At 38.9% G+C, this 25,117-nt stretch overlaps 1 pseudogene; it reads right to left on the bottom strand.

Annotated features, from left to right (window-relative positions):
• Positions 1-22,085: 22,085 nt before the first annotated feature.
• On the bottom strand, positions 22,086-22,204 carry LOC120589098 (uncharacterized; annotated as a pseudogene).
• Between the last annotated feature and the right edge of the window lie 2,913 nt (positions 22,205-25,117).

Genomic DNA, 25,117 nt, shown 5'->3' with positions numbered 1-25,117 from the left:
GTCAAATTTAGAATTAACTTACAAAGCCATGTTCACCTACAATCAAAAACGAGGAGAAAAAACTCATGGGAGAGTGATTTATAAATCAGAATACTAATTTATGATAAAGGCTTATGCTAATGTTGCTTGGCGAATATTTCTGGTCATATTTACAGATTATACTTCCCTGCCCTGATTTGTGGTTGGGTGAAGCCATGTGGCTGGTTCTAGACATTGATTTGTGAGTGGAAACGATACGTGTCACTTCTGGGCTAGAGCTTTGACCAGCTATTCCAGTTTGTCTGAGATTAATGGGTTTCCTAGGACATGGAACTTACAGTGTTAAACCAGGACAATTTTTGGCAAACCAGGACACTTGTCACTTTAGCTGGAACATTTAATTGTTGGTTCAAGATTCTCCATAGTTCTCTCCTTTTCCTCTGACAGAAACTAGCTACATTCAGGTAGGAGGTCCTCCATCTTTCTAGATCCTTGATTCACACATGAGCGGAATCTACCTATGAACCCATGATGGGCATGTAAGCAATAGCAAGAAATGAAATTTTATTTTTATATAGCACATAGACTGAGGAGTTTTTGTTATTGCAGCATAACCTAGCTTATCCTGACTGATACATAGATGTAAATAACAATTGGGTTTATAAGCATTAGTGAATAATTGCTTCTTCTTTTTTCTTCTATCTCATAGGGAAATTTGCTAAGAAAATCACAAGATCTATCACTATTACAAGATCTCTTGGTGAAATCAAAAGCAGAGCAAAAAGAATTGAATAATCATATAATATTTTCATTAATCCATGCCAGGTTTATTCATCATTCTCTTCTCTAAAGATATAGATATACCAAGCCAACTTGGTCAGGGACTGCCTTTCATTAATAGTGTTGGAGAAGAAATGCCTAATTAAAACATTGCAATGTTCCCTTTCAAGATTCAACATTATAATATTACTTTAATCTCACAATATATTACAATTTTAAGTTCATAATATAAATAGAAAAGTTTCTGTGTTAGAACAGCAGTTTTCTAGTGATATCCAGGAAGGACCTCAGGCTTATCAGTAAATTGTATCCCATGCACCTTTCAAGGGGGCAATTTCATTCACTGAGGGGTGGTTTTATTTACAAACAGTTGTTAATGCTTATTTCCTGCTAGGCTCAAACAAGTCAAACAAGATCCCTGACCTAATAGAATTTATATTTTTTCTTAAATGTAGGGCTAACTATAATAATATTTAGTTACAGTTTAGTGGCTAAAGAGGATATAAGTTTATTTCTCTCTCACACAATAGTCCAAAGGAACATTCCAATTTGGCAGACAACTCTGCCTACATAAGCTATCAAGGACCCGGTTTCCTCCCACTGGTTTTCTTTACCGTCAACTAAGTCGTAACATAAGTACATGGTTGAAGCTTGGGTGGTGGGTAGGTTCGCTGGTAGTAAGAGATAAAAGAATACAGAGGAGGCACAACCACTCTTATAAAGAGGCTCAAGCCTAGAAGTGACAGGCATTATTTCCATTCACATTCTGTTGGGGGAGAACTTAGTCACAGGGCACTCATAACTGCAAAGGAGTCTGGGAAGTGTGGTGAGCTTATGTGCCCAGAAATAAGGACGAAATGGATTTTGGTGGGCAACTAGCAACCTCAATTACAACATTCTAATTGGAGAGAAAAGAATTTATTACATACTTTTCTGTATACAAACCACTTCTTGTCACTGTGTCTTCTTTTCACCGTGGAGGATACAAAGAGAAGAATAAGGCATGGTCTTTGCCCTAAAGAATTTACATCTTAGTAGAATAAATATTCTATATGCATTGCAGACACATTGCTATAGTATAAGACAATGTTACAAACAGTGAAAATGGTACAAGTACAACATATACAAGGAGTTCAAGGACAAAGGGTTGTAACATGCTGTGACGTCCCTGTGGGGTAGTAATGCTCATCAGGTCTCTACTGTGCAATGCCAACGCTACAACATCCTTTGTGGATATCTACTCATCTATGCTTTTCTCTTCTAAAAAAATAAATCATCTCTCATGAAACATTTAACACCTTTATAATGTCTCCCATTGGTAGAGTGAATATATAACTTATCCAAACAAGCTTTGAAAGTGAACAGAGGTGCGATCACTCCTTAAACTGGAGCTGCAGGCAAAATCCATGATCATGTCAGGCAAACTGGGATGTATGGTCGCCCTACCAATGGATATTACAGTGGGGCATGAACCTCTCTTGATAGTCACTGCCTCAGTCACCCAGGAGTCCTCCTTTCTTTATCAAACTGCTTTGTCTTCGCAACAGGTTTCCTACAGGTGGCTGATTCTTAACTTATAGATTCATATGAATTTTGATTAAAAAGACATTTTCTTTGCTAGGCTTAGATATCCTGGTTTTGGGATTTTGTGTTCATTTTTTTAAATTATTATTATTATTTCCTCAAATCTTTCTTTTCTTGAATGTTGAGATGTTGAAGGTAGAACTTACTTTTGGTTCTATAGTCCTTGTTTTATTCAATACAATAATGCCTTGTATTCATGGCCTAAGTTACTTCATTCTAATTTCTCTACTCATAAAATAAACAGGACACAGCCTGCTTTGGGGAAGACCTCACACAAACACAAGGCATCTTATTTATTATTATTTTTTAAGTTATTATCATTTTGTAGGGGTGGGGTGGGAATGGTAGGGGCAGAGTGGGGAAAGGGAAAATGTCGTGGGAGTATAGTATGTATTCTCATAGACTCCTTTTAGGAACACAGTGGAAGAATTTAGGGAACATATCAAGCAAGTTGGAATTAAGCCAATCTGCATGGCTTGATCCTTACATCGGTGGGAAAGTGTTCATTTTGAATACAAATGCCTTATATGCTGAATTTCTTAGTGCTGTGGGATGTAGGAAATGTGCTTTGTTTTTCATGTAAAAAAATTCCAAATTCTGTGACCTTGAGACCTCAGCACAGTGATTTGGAAGAGAGCGGTTGGGAACTCTCCAGTCCTCTGAACTCATTTGCTCGCTCCTTTGGCAACTGGGATGCTCTCTTCTTGTCCGGGGAAGCTGGCCGTTGATATTAGTGGACTCGCAAGTGTTTTGCATAGGATCAATGAGATTTTGAAAAATTCTTGCCTTCTCCTTGTCAAACTTCCCAGATCATCTAGGGTTTTAGAAAAAAAAATTAAACCAACTTTTTACTGTTCAGAGTTCTCTTAGGGACAACTCACCTGTGAGCTAGGTCAAATCCTAAATAATAAGATCCAGTCCTTGAATTGTTTGCTCACTCCTAGGAGGTGGAGCAATGAAATTGGATGAACCCCAACAAATAAGCTGTTCCTTGTCAGACTCCTAAAAAGTCAAAGGCTCTAGAGTCCAAAGAAAGAATCTTCTAAGAGTTTGGACCCAGAAACTATGAGCAAGGTTTACTCATCCAAGACTGGCATTCTTGTCGCCATGATATGTGGACAATGATAACAGTTAAAGTTGACTCAGTGGGTACCATGCAGCATGCATCGGGTTAATTTTTTAATATCTTTTTACTCGAGCCTCACAAAAATTCGGTAAGGAAGGTATTATCCTGATTTCATGGATGAGGGAATAGAGACTTAAGAGATTAAAATTTTAAATCAAAGTCTCAATTAAATAATTGGCAGCATCAGGAATTAGATCCCACTTTGGTTGACTCCAAAGCTCTGATTTTAATTGGTGTACTCTACTGCATCATGACAAAAAGGAAAGTGAGTCTAATGTGCACATAATGTAAATACTTTGTGTGACATATTGGGGGACCGTACCTCTAAACCGTGCTAAATAATACACCTTCTCATGTTTCTATTTGTGACATCTTTGGATTTATTTCACTTCACTTGACTTTAGCCCTCCAAAGGGAGTATAACTTAGAGAATATAATGCAGGAAACAAACCAAATCTTTATTTCTTTGGAGGGAGTGTTGGGTGAAGATTTAAGAGGCAGCAAAGGGAGTGTAGATGCCCTCATTCAAGGTTGAAAATTCTCCATCATCAGTGGGCCACGGAGAAGCCTATGGTTGATGGTGGCCCACTTTCTTTTTTCTGTAAAAGCTAAACCTTAGTCTATCCAAATTAGGAAAAACTGGTATATTTTATGAAGGGACCCTAAAGAATCTTCTGTACTTCCAGAATCAGGTGTTTGACTACCTCAAGAGAGAAAAAAGGTAAAATTAAATTTATTAAATGTTTCTTTATTTGTTGAAACACTTTACACAGAAAATATTCAGAACATCAACCCATGGATTTGGATTAGTGGATTTTTTAAGGGATCATCTTTTTCTGGGCCAATTCTATTTTGAGGTTTAGTCACATATGACCAAAAACTGGTCTTGTGATCTCAACTCTTCTTCCTCTAGGTAGGATAAGTACTGAAAATGGTTAATTACAATTGTAGAGGAGGAAACATAATTTTATTTTTTGTAATACTTTTCAATATTTTCTACATTTGGTATGTGTTACTTTTATGATTATTAAAATAGAAATATTATTAAAGATTTATGTGTCCTTGAGTCTCAAAGCTAAAACCACTTTACCTTGCCATGTATTGAGAAAGAGAGAGAGAGAGAGTGTTGCATGTGTGACTCTCATCTATAAGTGTTTCATTTGCTGATAGGTTAAGTTACCTGTAACATTATACTCATTACTTCTCAGACAGGGACCACAGTTCCCCCATTCCCACTCGAGAAGCATTCTGTTTATTGAAGTATAGCTTGAATTATGGTATATCCACCTCATTCAACATTCAGAAGGTATTAGTAGTTCCCTTCTGGAAGCAGACAAAGTTAAGTTTCTCGTGTATTTTTCCAGAGATTTTTCTTGTTTATATAAGCAAACACACACACACACACACACACACACACACACACACACACACACACACACACACACACACGGTTATTGCAGCAAGTAGCAATTTTTGGACAAAACAAAAACAAAAACAAAGACTGGAAATAAAGTGAGTTTGGGGCTGTTCTGCTTGGGGCTGACCTGTCTAACCTATCCTTTACCTTTTCCTTTGGGACTGAGCCATCTGGCTTCTGATTCAGATTCTCATCTCTGCCATTTTCTTATTTCTCCTTCTAGCGCAGAGAGAAAGAGTCACTCCTATTTATTTCTGATACCAAAATACTCATTTCTTCTTTCCTTTTTAAAAAATTTAGCATTAGATGATAAAATAGTACTTTCACGCAAGAAGCAGAAATGCAGAAGAAGCAGAGAGAAGAGCTTCTGCCTCTGGGAAGCTGTCCCCATGCGACGCCCAAGCTCTGTTCCGTGCAGTCCAGGATCGGGGGGTGACCTTGTAGTCTCTGGAGTGCAATGTCCCTGTCGCTCCTCCTGCCATTGGTGTTCACAAAGACTTCCTCCTTCACTTTCCTGGCCCGTAGCCCAACGCATCACAGACACATGTGCCCCTTTGAACAGAATTCTCATTTCACTCTCGGGAGGGCACTGGTCACGGTGAAGGGGAGGAAGAAGCAGTTGCTGAGCTTCCAGACTATTCTTAATTTGCAGTATTATTAGTGACAGCAGGAATCACAAGATTTAACTTTTTTTTTTTTTCCCAAAAGTAATTTACACCTTCTCTTTCACCACAGCTCCATTTTAGTCAGAATAAATGCCCTTCCTCCTACCAGGTTTCCAAGCACACGGAAGCACAGGCCTTTTGTGGAGAAAGAGATTTGGGTGACGATATGGTCTGGTCCTCTCAGCTGACAGGCCTACGCCTCGCTCACTGATCTGATTTGAGATTTTCCAGCCTCAGTACCACTAAGGAAATGCACTTGATTTTCTCTGAAAGAAAAAGTCCCATGGACAAGGTCATCTGTCTGTTGCTGACGCTGTTTGTCAGACAGCTTCACATATGGTGACTCATTGTCACAGGTCGGAATAAATCTACTCATTATCATTTATGAAAAACGAGTTTCCACCTCCTGGGTAGGCTGACTGCTTCTAGTAAATCACGTCCCTAGAGCTGGCGCTGATGAAATCATTTTTAATGACAGTCTCTAAATAGTCCAGGCTTGCTTTCGTTGGGGTTGTTTTGTTTGTCTGGGTTCACAGCAGGTCCTTTGCTAATATTTCAGCTCTGAGGTACAGAACCATTGACTAATAAGAAAATTTTGTATTCTTCCCTTTCCTCCCAGAAAAGATCTGGGTTCCGTGAGATGAAGGGTGAGATGAATGGCGAGTGGAAGAACGGGTGGAGAGGCGATGGCCAGCACGGGTCCACAGGTGGCCTCTTGGGCAACCTGCTCTTCCTCTGCTCTGGGCCTTACCTGCAGAAGACAAAGGAGGGCTCCGGATCGACCACCTGGCAATTTCCAGGGCAAATTTCCCTCCTGGAATCTGTTTTTCTGGTTGGGATTTCAGATCTAGATATTCTGCTTAAGCAGAGGAGTACAATTATTATAATCAAACTCCCAAGAAGAGATGATCGATTAGAATAAGAATATAATCACAGTGAACCAGAAGGCAATTTATTGAGCAGCTCATTTCTCCCCGTAGACTTATGTACATGAGGAGGCCATTATAATTTTAGGAAGTCCCTGGTACAGAGGGAAAGGAATAAATTTAAAAATGTACATCCAATTTAATTTACCCCTTCATTGTTCTCATGTGAGCGTGTGTGTGTGTGTGTGTGTGTGTGTGTGTGTGTGTGTGTAACCCGACTTGCTTAAAAAAAAAAGCTTTACAGATTATCTGTTCTTCTTTTTACTTACTATTATTTTTGGATAATACTAATAAACATGCATATGCTAAAAAATTCAAATTAACAAAAGAGACAGTGAAAGCAGAATCATTCTCCCACCTACAGCCCCAGTTCTTCAATACCTATCCACTCCTTCTTAGAGATATAATATGTGTGCAGAAACAAATATATGTACATTTCTTCCACTCACATCTGGTAGTACTCTAGGCACAATGTTATATGTCTTGCTTTTCACTTAATGCTGTATCCTGGACATCTTCGAAGATGTCTGATTTTTTCATTCTATGGGCATACTATGATTGATGGGCATATCTGCTGCTCACAATCTTTTGCTATTACAAAATCTGTTAAAATAAATGATTTAAGGGATATTTTTTACTATGGAGCACTCTAATGAAATATCCAATGCCTCCAGTGGAGGACGCTCATGTGCATGGAGTGGTCTTGTCTACCAGGCCTAGTGGCTTTCTTCTTGAACACTGATACACGCTCACAAATTCTGAGGCTTTTCTCTCCTCTCCTCTCCTCTCCTCTCCTCTCTTCTTCTCTTCTCTTCTTTCTCTTCCCAGTCCTAGCCCCTGCTTTGGTCAGGTTTCATGCTTACCATTACCTTGCCTTCTGAGCATAATGTAGTTAACTAACTATTTTTGTCTTTTTAGTTAGACTGATATTTCAGTAAGTGCCTCTTTGAGACTGTATCCAAATGATCAAGGTTACATTTTAGCTTTCTTAAAACTTCTCAGCCATATCTTTACAGAAAATTGTGTTACTTTCAGGGATATATAGTATAGAAATGTGCTGTGTGTGTGTGTGTGTGTGCCCATGGGCGCCCATGTGTGCACACACATATCAAACTTATTTACGTTTTGGGGGAAAGGAAGTTTGCATTGCAGCAATGCAAATAACTTAAAAATGAATATTCAATGCCTGTGATTTTAAAAGTCCCACTGGCATGATGCCACCAGAAGTTCCTTATTGGTTACATTTCTGCAGACTCTAACCTCCAGCACCCTCTTTCAGGACCTACTTTGTTTTCATATGGTGTGTTATCAAAAGGCTGTGCTATCTAATCCTAACACTATCAAGTTCCTATGCCCCTCCAAAAAGGTTAGAGTACCCATCTCTGAGTATTTAATGTCCTGCAGCGTACAGAAGAAAGAGACTAGAATGAAGACACTAGAACAATATTATTATCTATAAGTGCCTCTTAGATAGATGCTCAACTCTCAAGAGCCATATCACTGAAAAATAAAACCCATTAGAGTAAACTAACTGCTACCTTATTTGTTATTTGCTAATTGTACCTGCTCTAACAAATAGACCTCCAAGTGTGTAATGGCTCTAACACAATCAAAATTTACTTCTTGCTCACGTCACAAGTGGGTGGTTGAGCAGCTCAGCAGGGTGACCTTTCTCCACCTTATATTTCTGTGACCCAAGCTTCACTGGCTCTGATATCTCCAATAGGTGACCTCCAACACTGACACTCCACGAGCTGAAAGAAGAAAACAATCATAAAGGATTGCTGCATGGCAGACTTTTATGGGCCAGACCTGAGAGTGGTACAAATCAATTCTGCTCACATTCTATTGGCCAGATCTCAGTCACATGACCACCCAATTGCAAGAGAGCTTGGGAAATATAATCCCTGTCTGGGCATCCACTTTCTAGCACCGACTCTACACTACGAAAGGGAGCATCTGGATTTTTGTTAGGCAGCTAACTATCTTTCTCTTATCATCATCTTCATCATGTTTTTATGTATCATCTTTTGAATATTTATTATTTATAAGGCATTTAATATATATACACATATATACATATATGTGCTAATTTAATTCTCTAATTAATAAGTAGCCATTTGTTGTAAATATTATCATCATATGCTATAGATGAAGAAACTAAAACTCGGAGACTAAATTACTTACCCAAGGTCATACATGTAGTACATTTTGGAATTGTGATTCTAATTCTGGTCTACCTGATTCTAAAACCTAGTACTTTTAATTTTTATGTTGCAATGCTTAGGTAGAACTGGCATATTTGAGCCTTTAACAGCTAAACCAGGAAACAGGGACCAGCCCATGTTGCCCTTTATTTTTCTCATTCTTTTTCTAGTGGTACCACAGACAAGTTCTGATGTTCTGAGTAATCTCAAAGGTTTTCACATCATCCTCTCACCTTTCCTATCTTTGTTGTCTAAAATCTGGATTATTTTCAATCATTCACAAAGATTTAATTACTGTTCTTATAAGGCTGACTCCCAAATATTGATCTTCAGCCCCAACATTTTATCTTAGCTTAGACTCATATATCTGATTGCACACTCACCGCCCCCTTTAGGCACCCCAAATTTGACATGTCCCCAAACTGAAGTTATTATCAACAGATCCTTGGACCTGCCCATTTCTCAGGTCTGTTAGTCTGTTAGTCACTGGCTTTGATGAGCTCTCCAAGGTGTGAATGCCAAACATTTATTTTCCCATTGTTGCTCATCTCTTAAAGATTAAGTAGATTCTCATGTATTTTGCATGTTTTCTAGACAGTCCAAATGTCATCACTCTTGCCACTAGAGTGAAGGGACTATTTTGAGATAGCAATGATGGTTATCTCTAGAAAACTTCCTCCCATGTTCAGGCCTCTTCCCTTCTCACTTTCTTTTTGACACCAAGGAAGCTGGAGGAAAACTTCTAGATCACGCTAATCCTTAGGCACTCAGGCATGGCCTGAGTCATAGACATCCACCCATGGAGAAATATTCAAACTTATGGAAATAGTCGTGTGGGGCATACGTATACCTTTCGTCATCTCAAGTCCTTCTGCCCAACCTCTTTTCTGGGGATAACTTTTCAATCCCTGCCTCTCCTCCCTTAGAGCTGATCCAAAATGCAGCAAAGAGCCCAACACATCAGTTCCTTTTTCTGCATAGACGTTCTGAGGCATTTGTGGGGGAAAAGATAAACTAATTCCACCCTAATAATTTTAATAATAATAAAAAAGAGTTTGTTGGAAGATGGTGCTTGTCCTTAGTAAGCTTGGCCTGTGGAAGCACAGGGACCTCTCTGAGATGGTTTGTCTCCAAGGAAAACCCAGGTTACTTGTTATAGGTTTTGACCTAGTTAGAGAGAGGCTGGAAAGGCCAATCAGTACAGGTCACTATATTTAAAAAGAAACACTAACACCAGGATGTCCTAGAATAAAAAATAATATGAAAATGGCAGTCAATGATCAGACGACTTAAATTCTTATTTTCCGCTACCTTTTCATTCTTTGCTAAAAATTATTTGTTAAGAAATGTGAAAGAAACCGTTTATAGCTGTTGTTCAGTTTTCTTCTCTTGTATGCCAGGCATTGTTACTAATCTTGATAGTATGTGTATTTTACAGATGAGGGAACTGACCTCAGAGATGCTGATTGATACGCCAATTTAGTTAAGTGAATTAAGTTTCTTTCCCCACTCCCACATTTTATATCTGTAGCCACAGACTTAGGCAAAGGATTATGTCTGCCTTCTGCACTTCTGTATCTCCAGCTCTGGTGCAATTTCTAGTACAAAATAGGGGCTCCAGTTTGTTTAGTAAAGGGACGAATGAAACTGCAATGTGATTAAAACGATGGTCTCCTCCACTTAGGGGTGGTGTAAATTGAGATGGGCCAGGTTACAAGATGATTGCAAGCAATCCCAACATTTCTGTAGTTCAGAACAACACAGGTCTGTTTCTTCCTCTTACTTCATGTCTATCACAGGTTGTCAGGGGGATGCCGCTCATCATAGTTACTCAAAGGCCCAGGGTGATGCAACTGCATCTTTCTTGAATGTTGATGTTTGCACTGTAATCAAATCCTTTAAACCGGAAGTGACTCACATCTCTTTAGCTCACAACTCATTGGCCAGAGCTATTCATGTGGCCCCAATTAACTACAAGGGAGCCAGGAAGTGTAATTCTATCATGTGCCTAGAAAGGGGATAGATCTAGAAATACTTGGCAAATAACTCTAATGATGTCCATAGGGGTTCCAATGAATGATATAAAAATGCTTTTTATCATAAGAAGCAGTTGGTGGTTACTGGCTTAGGAAGTCCTCAAGTCATCGTGTTGGCTTCTACTTAGGCTCCTCATTAGGAATTCATCCTGGGCAGTGACGGAAAGGCTCTGGGGCCTAGTAAGAGAGAATACTATGAAGGCCAATCCTGATGCCTTAAAAATGTCAAGATGATTTCCTATCCAGATGCATTTTCTGAACACCTTAGTCCTGTAAGAGCCTTAACCAAGGGGTGGTTGGTGAGAAGGTTGTTTTCTTAGCAAAAAGATGGAGGTTTCAAGTCTCATCACCCCAGTATTCTTGGCCTTAGCCTAACTCTTACACTACTCAATTTTAAGATTTACTATTAAGTTACAGTAGTTAAGTTAGTGAGGATTGGTGTTCTAATATAGATAATATAGTGGAAATAAGAGTCTATAAATAGATCCAAACAAATATGTTCAAAAGATTTTTCAGCAGAGATTCCAAGGTAATTCATTGAGGAAGGGAGAGTCTTTTGAACAGATAGTGTTGGAACAATTGGCCTTTCATATGTAAAACCATAAACAAATAAATAAGACTAATCCTTCCCCAATGCCATACACAAAATTTAACTTCACATAAACATAGACCTAAACATGAGAGCTAAAATAATAAAACTTCTAGAAAAAAATATAAAAATATTAGCGGTAGTGGGTTAGTCTAAAATTATTTGACTAGCACATTAAAAGTAGAAAGCATGAAAGCTAAATATATACATTTAACGTAATCAATATTTAAAACTGCCTTTCAAAAGTCACTGTTAAAAGAATAAAAAAATAACAAATTGGGAAAAAATATTTGCAGAACATATATCTGATAAAGGACTTGTGTCTCGACTATGTGCTCTTAAAATTCAATAATAAGATGATAAACAATTACATTTAAAATGGAGAGAAGATTTAACAAATACTTCAACATGGTAAATAAGCATATGAAAAGATACTCAATACCGTTAGACATCAAGTACAAATCGAAATCACAATGAGATACCACTACACTAATTAGATGGCCAAAATAAAAAAGATCGATCTTATCAAATGTTTTTAAGACTGTGGCTTAAGCAGAACTTTTGTGCTTTGCTGATGAAAATGCACAATGATACAGCCACTTTGAAGAACAGTTTAGCAATTTTTTTTGGTCTTTTTACGTTTTTTTTTCTTCAATTCGGCAAGTTCTTTGAAGTTACCATACACTTACTATGTGACCTAACAATTCCACTTCCAAGAGAAATGAAAACCTATGTCCATCCTAAGACCTATGCAAATGTTTATTGTAGCTTCATTAATAATAGCCCCAAACTGGAAACAATGCAAATATCCTTCAAATGGTAAAACCACAAAAAAAGCTGTGGTGCATTCATATGATGAAATACTACTCAACAATAAAAAGGAATGAACTATTGATATATGTAACAACATGAATGAATCTCAAAGCATTATGCTAACTGGCAAAGAAGCCAGAGACAAATGGTTTTATATGTATATGCATATATTCATACGTATATATACCATTTATTTGGAATATATTTTCCATTTATTTGGAATACATATGTATATGTATATATGCATACATACATATTTCACTTATTTGATATTCCAGAGGAAGCAAAACTATAGGGAAAAGAAACAGATTAATGAATATGGGAACTAGGAAATGGGGAAATGGGGGAGGGGATTAACTGCAAAGGGGCACTAGGAAACATTTTGGGGTGATGAAAATGTTTTATATCTAACATATATATATATTGTCAAATATATATATATTATATTATATTATATATATATTATCAAAACTCATTAAACTGTACACTTAAAAAGGATGACTTTTATCGTATGCAAGTTATATACTACATACAAATTCTATTATATGCAAATTCAGTAAACTGACTTTAAAAAAAAAAAAAAGAGACAAGAATTACCATAGCCTTTTTTAAAAAATAAATTAGCAGACTTCCAAGTGCTCGTCTCTAGTCCTTCCAAGGGGGAGAACACTTGGAAGCATCCATTTCAATTCTTTTAGCTAAATTTTACAGTATCTCCATCTTACAGTATCTCTATATCACTATATCACATTTCTAGTTTTTCAGTAATGGCCATTATCAACTGAGCTTCCACTATGTGAGAATGAGAGTTTAGTTCCTTTTCATCTCTCATCCCCGTACCAAACACACATCCCTCTTGCCCCTTCCTTCTAGTCTTCTCGACATTGCCATATAATTTTGGCTGTCAGTATTTAATACTTACATTAATGCAACTATGGATATTTGTTCACAATCAAGCCATATGAGATACTTGAGTACTTTTTCTTTCATGTAAAACTTTTGCTCTCCTTACAGTTAGCTTTATCGTTTGCACCATAATTTTCTATGTATTCACCAAACTCAAATGTCTGGCCGGTTTTCAAAATCTATTCTCAGTTTCTGTCCAGAAGCACCAGGTATTTTATCAATTTTATATACTTGAATACATATCTCTGTCTCCTGAAAATCTCCAAAACTGGATGTCTTTTGTACTGGGTCACAGCTGTCATGCTAGCATGGCCTTTCTACTCCATTCGAAAATTCCTTTCACCTCTTTCCCAGGTTGTATCTTCCACACGTGTCTTCTCGATTTCTTCTCAAATTTTGGTGGAGCACATTCTGAGAATGAGGGAGTCTAAAGCAAATTTTTATTACATCTTTAGGTTTAATTGATAGTGTCCTAAATACCACGTGTTTGCTTCTATAGTATACAGCTCTATTCTGGAATTTGCCTCTGATGGGCCCAAAACTTCTGAACTTTTGGTGGCAATGTTCTTCTTCACTCATGCACAGAGCACTCGTGTACAGAATTAATTTAGTATTAGTAAATAAGTGTTATTTTATATTTAAAAATCCATTTAAATGTGAATGCCTTTTTCCCTTTAATGAGTCTCAGTGGAAAGTCCACCTTCAGCTGAATGAATTTGCCCCGAGGGGGATGAAGCATAGTGAGACTCATCACTGCTAATAGAATAATTAATATGTGTTTAAGACTGAGAACGAAATGATTAAGAAAACCCTTGACCAAGTTACTGAAAATCAAATCTAAGTTTTCTGGAGAAGTATTTCTGAGCTGCATTGGCTATCTTAAATACCACATTATTGGTCTTTGGTGAGTGAAAAGAAGGGTGAGCAAAAAGGAAAGGAGAAATCTGCGCATGGTGAGACAGAAAGGGAACTTTCTAGAGAAAAATCTATTTAAAAATAGAAAATGAGGAAAGTTAACTGACCTACTGATTTTCCTCTTTACAAGAAAAACCAGGTTCCTAATCTCTCCCAAATCAGAATGTTTTAACTTTTCTACCCAGATAGAGTGTAAGGCAGGAATGGACATGACGATGTACTTTCAGCATGACTCATTCTTCTTTTGAAGCTGGGTGTTCCCAGGCAGTACCTTTCCAGATGGTCTGTTCTGAGTGGACACAGCAGGGCACAAGGATTTGGAGGATGAGATTAATAAAGATAAAGTCTGGAGGACTTGTTCAAGGGAGAAACAGATGATAGATATGAAGGAACTGTTGGTAATTTTGTTAGGTGTGATAACGGCGGTATGGTTATCATTTCGTTAGTGTAATAACACTAATGGTTCTGAACTGCTTGCAGATTATGGTGTGTAAGTAATGTCTAAACTTTTAAGAGGTGAGTGGAGTGATAAAATGTCATAATGCCTTGGATTTGCTCTTACAAATATGAAGTCAACTAGAATTGTAAGTCATTTTATGTAAAAGATGAGGTTAGCAGTGGCTCCTCTGCTGGTCAGGAATATAAGAACGATTAGAAAAATAAGCATGATATGTTTTTAGCAAATGGAAGAAAACAATAATGCTATTTGTAAAATTAAAAATATTTATGTTTGTATCTCCAGGATCAAAGCGCCTTCAATAAAGCTCTCTTGGCTTGTTGCTGCCCAAATAAAAGAAGAAAATATTTGATTGGGTGAAGAGACCCATTTCTTCATGCCCTGCCTGCCAGTCTGAAAGGAGAAAAGCTGTTGCTGTATAGAATCATCAACAGGACCATACAAGGGATTCCTGTGAGGCTGTTTGCAATGCCTAGCTGTTAAAGGAGGCATTTGCTTCATCATAAATTGAAAAATGGCCCTCCCATTCTTCCCTTTTTCTTCCCACCTCTGCAGCCTCTGTTTCTCAAAATTCAGGGCGTATCGTTCTTTCCACAAATTACCATACCAGGTGCAAGAGATGCAAAAACTCATTCATTCCACAAACATTTTTGAGCACCAAGTATGTATTAGGCAAAAGGGTCCTGTGCTCGACTTAATGCCCCACTGGTATCATTTTGAAATTCCTAATAATTTTTGAACAAGGGGCTTCGTATTTTCATTTTGCGTGGGCCCTGTAAATTATGTAGCTGGTCCTGCATGGTAAGCAAAACAGACACAAGTTCCTGAGCTTATGTAGCTTATTTGCTAGGATTAGATTTAGGTCCTGGCCTCTAGGGGTCAGAGTGGGTGATGGCGATGGTACATACAGTCCTGTAGGAGAATATGCAGATATGTAAAAAGTCCAGCAGAATGGGGGAAGAAGAAGGAGGGGGAATATCCCATAGTGGTGGGGCAAGGTTGGCCTTAAAACATGAGTAGCTAGCAGAAGTGGGCAGAAGATTAGGGGCTTCCAGGAAATGGACATGTATGTATCCATGACTGGGGATATAGAGATGCAGGTAGGCACAGCTCCTGTGTGCTTTGGTAAGGACACGCTCACGGTCTGATGGGTACAATGTGATGAGACAGAGAAGGTCAATGGGGGCTCAACCCTGGAGGAATCTACCTGCTGTAATGAGAAATTGAAACTTCATCTTTAGGTCAGTGGTTCTCAAGTCTCGGCCTCTCATTAAAATTACATGGGAGAACTTAAACATTATACGAAGCCCTTATTTCCATCCTTTTGTTTTTCAAACCACATGACAAGTTGATCAGTTTATTTCTATATATCCCACACCCTCTGGATGGTTATGCCATCCAATTTGTGCTTGTACAAGGAGATTATTTTATGAATTTTTTGTCAATATATGTCTTGGATTTAATAAAATAGCCCTCCCCTAGAGAGAGCCACAGACATATTATGAGCTGGCATGATCAATGTATGGGATTTCCTGCAGCCATTATATGTCTTTCACTTTATGAGAAAACATTTTTAAAAAAACTAAATAGCAAATATATTTTAAATACCCATTAGTAGATACAAATTTTTAGCAAAATGCTAACCACTTATTAGGTTAAAATCATTAAAACACTGAATTTCAAACAGACTAAATGGAAATAAATTTAACTTTAAAGTGTTTTATAATAGCGGCCCTGGGGAAAATAACTGTCAAAGGAGTTTTTGAAAGGAAAAAATTTTGAGTCACTGTCGTTGGGCTGACACCAGGAGTAGAGTTGGGTGCACACCGTCCACCTACGATATATTTTTGGCTCTGTTACTATTTGAGCCCGGGTGGACTCTACCACTTACATCTACATTTTTATGTAAACTGAGCTAACTTCCCATTTGCAAAGAAGCCTTGGTCTCTGGTCTCTTTTCAGGCCAGGCCATACATATTCCTCCTACACATATGGAGACTGAGACATTGCATGACATTTTGCCTCTCTAGAGGCTCAAAATTGGCTAAGGGTTTTAGAGAACAGAAATATGCAGAAGTAGGAGAGGCTTGAGAGATGAGTCACGAAGCTGACTTTCTAATGTTGGAGGGTAAAGAAAAGCCAAATGAACTAGAATTATTTAACTAGAATTATTTAAGAAGACCGAACTTTCAATACAATAAACAGCCATTCATAGTTGAAGATGGCACAATTCCCATTGAAACAGGTGTATTGTTTGGGAGTTAGGAAGAATTTCCAAATAATTATAATAGAAACAAAGAAAGGAGTTAAGGGTGGGATATTTTATTATGATCTTTCAGATCTAAAGAGCAAATAATCTGATAAAAGGAGGACTTCTCATCTTCTCGGTTAATGAAGCCAAAACAGTGGCTATTACCCTTGATGCATCATCACCCACACTTAGTAAATGCCCACATATGCTGAGGTGATTTCCAGGCAGAAAGGGTATCTCAAGGCTAATTGAGAACGTTCGCTGTTGGCAAAAAGATCTTGAAGGAGGAAGAATGAAACTGTGTTTTCATTATCATATCTTTTTTAGGTGGGTATAGCCCATGGGACTCCTTAGATAAAAATAAGCCCTTTTGGCAGCTTTTGGTATATTTTTTAGGAAGTGATAGTTCTAAAAGAGCCTTCCTGCTGAAAGCATTTCTTACTGATCAGTTAGTGTATATAAAGCAATTCCTTCTGAGAACCAGGAGCTCTCTCAAGGTATTTGTGTCTAAGAAGGAAATATCTAGTCTGGCCCCATTGCCAGAAGGTACCACGTCAGGTGAATATCTGAGCTGTCACATGCTTACCTCCATTGTGGATTTACGCAGCATTCTATTTGAATGGAGAATTGTTCAGCTGAGAGGATTTGAACCTTGACTTAATTATAATGAAAAAGAAAAAAAAAATCAAACGAGTACTGCGCCAAGAACAGTATTTTTGTGTTTTTGTTTCCCTAACAATAAACACTAATCTGGTAATCAACCATGACAGAAGGATGCTTCAAGCAGCCTCTGGAGGGGAATTTTTCCATCAGATTCTAAATTATTTTCTTTATCAGAGTAGAAGGAAATGCTTTAAATAGCCCTTAGCATCCAATCAAGTGGGCGAGCCTATGCCCTTGTCTTGATTTTCACCTGCCAAAGGCTTTTTACTGTTGGGTCAGCAGTGGGTCTGAGGGCCTGTGCCCTTTGTCCTAATGTTTGTGAATGATATTCATTATGCATGGGGCGATTATGAGCACTAAGCTAAAGATCCTTCTGAAGATTTTTTTTAATGCCGTTAGATTCTAAGTGTTTTCAAGTCTCTCCATGAAGATATTGGTTTCTTAGGAAACCAGTTGGCATGTAGATGGTGAAACCATAATAAACATTGTACAGCAAGAATATTGTTAGGGCTCACTTGGTCCAGGTCTACCCCTTGATTCAGGGCTTGCTGGAATGGGTTAAGCAAATGAAGCAAATGGTCAAATTCCAGAAAGGGGATAGAAGAACTATTCTTATAAGCTTGGTGGCTGAGCTCATGGTCTGGGGACAGAGTGGCCACTTCTGTTAAGTGGTCTGGTGGTTAAGAGCATACATAGAGCCTTTGGTGCCAGATAGGTTTTGACACAGATGACCTATGACATTTCACACACCTGGGTTTGATTGCCAATTCTCCGCTTACTACTGTGAGCCTCTGGGCACATTACCTAACTTTCCTGGCCCTTTTTCTTTATCTGGAAGACTGAGTTAATAGTAATAGTATCTAATTTATGTGGGAAATATAAGCATTAAATGGAATGATATTGAAAATGAGTTTAGGAGTGCCGGACGCATGCTCGTTTGTTATACATTCTAATTAATGTTATTAGAGGGGAGGATGGCCAGTGAGAGTCCTTGTCCAGGATTTGGTCAAGAGGCACTCACATTCAGTCTCTTCTCCTTCTAGAGGTTAGAAAACCCCAAACCAGCACATTTCCCAGACCTTCTTTTAGCTAGAAAATGATTTCCTTTCATTAGATTTGCTTATGTGTTATTTGCAAGGAGGAAGTGAGATAGTGACCATTTTCATGGTGTTTTTGCATATCTTCTGCAGGCAAACACGGTCATGGGATCACGTAATTTTCTGGAGTACTTGCCTAGTTTTGTAGACGATAAGAAGCAATGACCTTATGGTGGCTTTCAGATCCTTGATTCTTCATTCCTGGATTGCAGCTGTGAAGATGTGTTCTTGAAATCATAGTTTCCGAGGCAGCCTCCTAATCCCCCACTTCCTTGACCTTAGCAGAGAGAGCAACTCCCTGGTGGTCAGCTCTTTGGCCTTCTAGGAGTTTCTCCTGCAGATCTGTCTGAGAAGCCACTTCTCCAGCCTTTCCATTACTTCCCTAATTGAATTCCTTTGTGTTTTTAAAATTGAGAGAATTCTGTTTCAGGCACCAAATGCCAATTTACACAGTCCCAAGGGGAGAATGAAGAAAGGGAGAAAAGGAAAGAGGATAGTGGGAAAGAGAACGTGCAAGAGGTAAGAAGAGGTACTTTTAATTGACTGATAAGGTAACACTCACAATTGCTGACAGTCCAGATAGAACATGAAAAACTCAAGAAGGGAGGAGCAACATTGCCATGAGATCGGGGTTTAAGCTCTGTTATTAGGTAGACATCAAGGATCACATCTATTCCGTAGGAACTTGAACAAACTTGAGGCTTAGTCATCAGATTTGTGTAAATAGTGTGGGTCCCTGAGTCTCTCTTTGCTTAAAGCCTTTGCATGATATAAAAAGTCCCTCTATTGGCCTCTTATTCCACCAAGGAAGTGTGAAAACCAGCTAAGCCCTTCTTAGGGAATTATTTCGTAAATGGTTTGAATAACAAAGTTTGATGGCAAAGAGTTACTTTGGTTGCCGTCTTGATTAGACTGGAACTACACTGACTTTATAAGCATTCCAGGGCTAGGAAGTTATACTTATAGGTACTTTCCTACCTGAGGCTTGATGAGTAAGCCACTCTCTCCCCTGGGGCTGTGTTCCTATTTCAGAGGCTGATCTGTCACAAGTACAAAAGGGATTAAGTATTACAGATGCATTCCAGGCTATTAAGCATAACACACTGTTCTGATGATGTTTGCATTCAACCATAGGTAGGAATAATCATGGACATAAGAGCCCTTAAGAAAAGTCTCTCATTAGCACATTAATCCACAGGTGTCTAGAGATAACAACTGTCAGTGAAATGTCAGCATGCTTACTGGTCTTCATCCAACACTAGTTTATCAGCAAGGGTGCTGTGAAAGACACCTGAGCGTAAAGAAAGCAACCACTTCTATAGCAATCTGTCGTGGGTAGCAAATTGGGACCATTCTGCTGTCTCTTCATACAAGATACTGGCAACAGACAGTTTCAGAAAAGGTTTGATGTGCCTGACCTTATCAACAAGCATGAATTAAGTAATGAGGCTGCAGCTTCCTCATTACAGTTGAAATCTTTTTGGAAAAGGTTTCCATTCCCATCATGTTGGAATATCATCACCAGAAAGCACAGACAGAAGACTGGTCACCAGTACAAGAGATGATAAAGTTACATAGATTTATAGGTGTGATAGATTAAATATGGCCATAAAGACTCTTCAACTCCATCCATCAAAAGGTGAAATCTATTTCCTCATGCCTTCCAGCTGAGCTGGCCCTGTGACTCACTTTGACCACTAGGATGTTGGAGATGTGGTGTTGAATGACTTCTAAGCCTAGGCCACAAGAGGTCTTGTACCTTCTGTTTTGTCCCCTTGGAATGCTACCACAGCTGTGTGAAGAAGCCCTGGCTAGCCCACTAAAGGACAAAGTTACATAGAACAGAGACAAACCATCTTAGCTGAGACTCCCTAGACCAGCCCTTCCCCAGCTGACCATGGCCCCAAATACTGACCTACAGAATTATAAGCAAATGAGATGGTTTTGATTTTAAGCCACTACACGTTGAAGTGTTTATTACGTAGAAATAGATAACTGACACAATTAGTTATACTGGGACTGATCAATCCAAGGAGAGAGAGGGATACACAATGCTGTAGGTCTTGATGGTCAATGTAAAGCTGTTAGGTAGCTAGTCAGACATGAGCGACAAGAGGAACAAAGAAATAGGGGCCCAGCCTACAGACTGCCCAAAGAACACCCTAATGGTAGTAGAAATCTGGGTACGCACATACACACTAGGCAAAGAGTTATATAGCAGCCAGGTGTCAATTGAAATGACCTCACTTACCAATCACCTAGGAATGCCTTTGGAACTATCCATCACATCCCAGATATAATGCAGACATTCCCACTTCTGGGTTCTTTTTTGCCCTTTCAGCCCTTTTGTGACCCTTTTGTCCCTTTTGTGTTGGTTATTGTGGTTACAGCACTGGGGCCATGTGCCTCCTTGGGCATGCTTTGTCTTTCTAAAATATACTTTAAAAAATTATTTATTTTAATAAATTTCAAGTATACAGTACATTGGTTAGACCTCTATATAGTTCATAAAACGATCCCCCCAACTGCTCCCTTCCTCTCCTGACCCTCTACCTAGCCAACGCATTAATGCTAACAGCATTCCCTATGCCATGCTCCCCATGCCTGTGACCATCCATCAGCTACTAATTTGTACTTCTTTAACCCTTCATCCCATTCTCCCAGCCCCCAAATCCCCCTCCCCTCTGTCCGTCACCAAATTGTCCACTATATTTGTAAGTCTGTTTTTGATTAGTTTGTTCTTTTTATTCCTTTGAGTCTGCATATAAGTGAAATCATATAGTGTTTGTCTTTCTCTGTCTGACTTAAATAACTTCTAGGTCCATCAAAGCAATATCTTTTTCTATTCCCTTCCTTTTAGTCTGTGTGTGTCTTTTAATCTGAAGTGAGTCTCTTATAGGCAACACGTAGGAGTCTTGTTTTCTGATCCATTCATCCACTCTATCTTTTAGTTGAGTACTTAATTCTTTTCCATTTGAGGTACTTATTGATAGGAATGTAGTTGTTACCATTCTTTATTCTTGTTTTTGATACATGTTTTTTTTTTCCTTAAAGAAGTCCCTCCAACCTTTCCTGTGATACTGTCTTGGTGATGATAAATTCCTTTAGCTTATTTTTGTCTGGGAAGCTCTTTATCAGTCCTTCAACTCTAAATGATAGTTTTACTGGATAAAGTATTTTTGGTTTTAGATCCTGGGTCTTCATCACGTCAAATACTTTCTGCCAAACCCATCTGTCCTTCATAGTTTCTTTTGAGAAATCAGATGCCAGTCTTATGGGTGTTCCCTTGTAGGTAACTATCTGCTTTTCTCTTGCTGCTTTTAATATTCTTTTTTTGTATTTAACCTTTGGCATTTTAATTATGATGTGTCTTGATGTGGGCCTCTTTGAATCACTGGTTTTGGGGGTTCTCTGAACTTCCTGGAGTTGTATGTCTATTTCCTTTACCAGGTTAGGGAAGTGTTCCATCATTATTTCTTCAAATAGCTGTTCAACAACTTGTTTTCCTTCGGGTACACCAATGAGACATATTTTGACCTTTAATAGTGTCCCATATGCTCTTTAAATTATTTTTATAGTCTTGGCTTCTTTTTTCTTGCCATTCTGATTGTGCGATCTTGGCTTTCCCGTCCTCTATATATAGGTCATTTGATCCTTTTTTTTTTTTTTTTTAATGCCTATAGCACCTGGTATTCCTAGGTGGTCTCCCATCCAAGTACTAACCAGGCCCGACCCAGCTTAGCTTCTCAGATCTGACGAGATCAGGCACGTTCAGGGTGACATGACCGTAGACTGATCCTGTTCTTTATTCGTTTTCTTTATTCTTTTGTTTATTCCATTTAGTATACTTCTCATCTCAGATAATGTGTTCTTCATTTCAGACTGGTTCTCTTTTATAATTTCCATTTTCTATTTTTGTGTTTTTTTATCTCTTTGTTGAAGTTCTCACTGAATTTATCTACACTTTCCAAGAGTTCATTGAGCATCTTTATAACCAGTGTTTTGAACTCTGCATCTGTTAGATTACTTGACTCCATTATTTCTGGATCTCTATTCTGTTCTCTCAGATGGTTTCTGCTTCTTTGTCTTCCCGTTTTGGCTGCCTTTCTATGTCTGTTTCTATGTACTAAGCAAAGCTCCTAAGTCTCCTGGTTTTATTAGTGTAGATTTGTGAATTAAGTGTCCAGTGGCACAGTCCTGAGAGGGGTTCAGCTGCAGGCCAAATTTAGCCCAAGTCTCTGCCCCTCTGGGGTCATCTGTTAAGATTCAGCAAGTAATCCACAGATGCTGTGCTTATAGTTGCCTCAGAAGGCAACACCAGAAACCAAGGCCAGTTGCCCTCAGTGTGAGTCTAGGCGCTGTTCAGCATGGAGCACCTGACTCGCCGAGGATATACCTGTATGTGGCTTGGGTGGGGCCACGAGTTGAAGGATGCAGGGTTTCAGGGAATCCTCTGGGCAAAGCGAACTCTGTTATCCAGTTTGATGATGTCTAGGCTATGTGGGCGCTGAGTTCACGCACTGGAAGGGGGAAGGGCTCAACAAGGAACAATGGATATCGCTGGCACTTCTGTATAGAGCGAGTCTCTCCTCAGCCCTCACTCTAACAACGTCTCCCTGTAAGTCCCTGATGACCCCTGTGCGCAGCTGAATGGGCACTGATGCTCAGAGCAAGCAGGTGCTTCACTGCAAAAGTCTGCTTGCAGGCACTGCCTCTTTAAGATGCATCTGCTGCAGCCTCCGTCCCACTCAGCTCCTCGGGACTGGGCCGACCCGCATCCTTGCCCCCTTCTACCTTCTGCTGTTACAGGGTGATTTCTTAGATTTCTCCCTAGTTGCATGGCTTATTCCTCTAGATCCCAGGTGATTTTTCCTTGCTGTTTGCTCCTTGTTTCTATCACAACTTTGATTTGGTTGCCAGAGGGATGAACAGAGCCTCTATCATCTATGCCACTTTTTTTTCTCCCTCTAAAACATACTTTTAATAAATCTTTGCTAAATCTCACTGACCTATGATTCTTCACTATGTCAATGAGGAAGAACCCAGGAAAAATGCTTATTACACTCCTGTGCTGTCATTATCCCTCTCCTTCCCCTGCCATTGAGGCAACACTGTACCCCAATTGGCCCTAACAGTAACAAAACCATGCCAAGCTTTAAAACGATTCTACATCTTCAAATTGGATTCTGTAAGAACAACTATTAGTAATTTTTTGCATGTCTTTGGATCAATATACATCCCAACATGAAGTCATATTCTTAGAAGGCACCTTAGAAGATGATAAATTCAACTACTTCTTTTTTCAGAAATCTTCCTGGCCTAGGCTTTTCTTCAATTTATACATTTACATGTTGTGGTATATATAATAAGAAATACATTTGATTTTTGTCCCTGATTCCTGGTACAAAGATCCTCAAACCATTAGAATTTCCTAAGGTAAGAATGTCTCTTGTCATTCATAAACTGACCTTTTTGAGTTTATGCTAATGAGATAACTTTTAGAAAGCCCCTAGGTAATCTAAGGATGGAGGCTAGTTTCCAGGGGAACCAATCCTGAGATTAGAGGGTTGGAACTGTCAGTCCAGGCCCTGGACTGGGGGTGGGGAGCGAAGATGGAGATTGAGTTCAATTACCAATGGCTAATTATTTAATCAACCATGACTATGTAATGAAGTCTTCATAAAAACTCAAAAGGACTTGGGGGAAAGGGTTCCAGAGAGCTTTCAGGTTGGTAAACTCATGGAGAGTCAGGGAGAGCAGCCCACTCAGAGAGAGCAATGGAAGCTGCACATCCCTTCCCAAATACCTTGCCTGATGCATCTAGTTTATCTGGGTGTTCCCGAATTACATCCTTTTATAATAAATCAGTACCTAGTAAGTAAAACACTTCTCTGAGTTCCAAAGGGCTGCTCTAGCAATTTAATCTAACTTAAGGAGAGGGCTGTGGGGACTTCTAATCTACAGCCAGTTGGTCAGAATCACAGGTGACAACCGAGACTTGGACTGGCATCTGAAATTGGGGGGGGTGGGGGGGTGGGATTGTAGGACTGAGTTCTTAACCTGTGGGATCTGACTCTATCGACATGTAGATAGTGTCAGGATTGAGTTTATTGCTTGACGGTGTTGGCAAAAACACACAACGAACAGGCCTTTTGACTATTTATTCCCTCTGATCAACTGTTTCCAGACTGCTGATCATCTATCTGTATTGCAGGTAATTCAGGCCTCTCACATTCTATTTTTGAACCTGAAGATACTTTACATTCATCCCCATTATCTTGTTGTTATTTTGGTCATTATTCTCATCTATGCTATCATTTAAAAATCTTAGTTATCTCTCCTTGCTTTGTGTTGCATCTGATGAACATGTGCCATGTAAATGACAGTGGAATAGGACAGTTCTAAACATGCCCAATCTGGAGTGACCAATCTATACATCTCTAATGTGAATGAGACTTTATGAATTAACGAATGCTAGGCCCACATCACACAACTCCTAAGTTATGTTAAATCCTATGACATGAAATTAAAGGAGAAACAATGATGGGACATTATATTCCTCTTCTACCCTGAACAACAAGTTACCACAGACTAAGTGGCTTAAAACAGCACTTTCCTTCTTAGAGTTTCGGTGGGTCAGGTATCCAAATGTGGCTTAGCTGGGTTCTTCACTCAGCATCAGGCACAAGGCTGTGTGGGGGCTAGA

Source organism: Pteropus medius, unplaced genomic scaffold, assembly GCF_902729225.1.
Source record: "Pteropus medius unplaced genomic scaffold, Ma_sr-lr_union100, whole genome shotgun sequence".
Taxonomy (NCBI): Eukaryota; Metazoa; Chordata; class Mammalia; order Chiroptera; family Pteropodidae; genus Pteropus; species Pteropus medius.
Note: the sequence above shows the minus strand (reverse complement) of the source record. Positions and strands in the feature narration are given on the sequence as shown.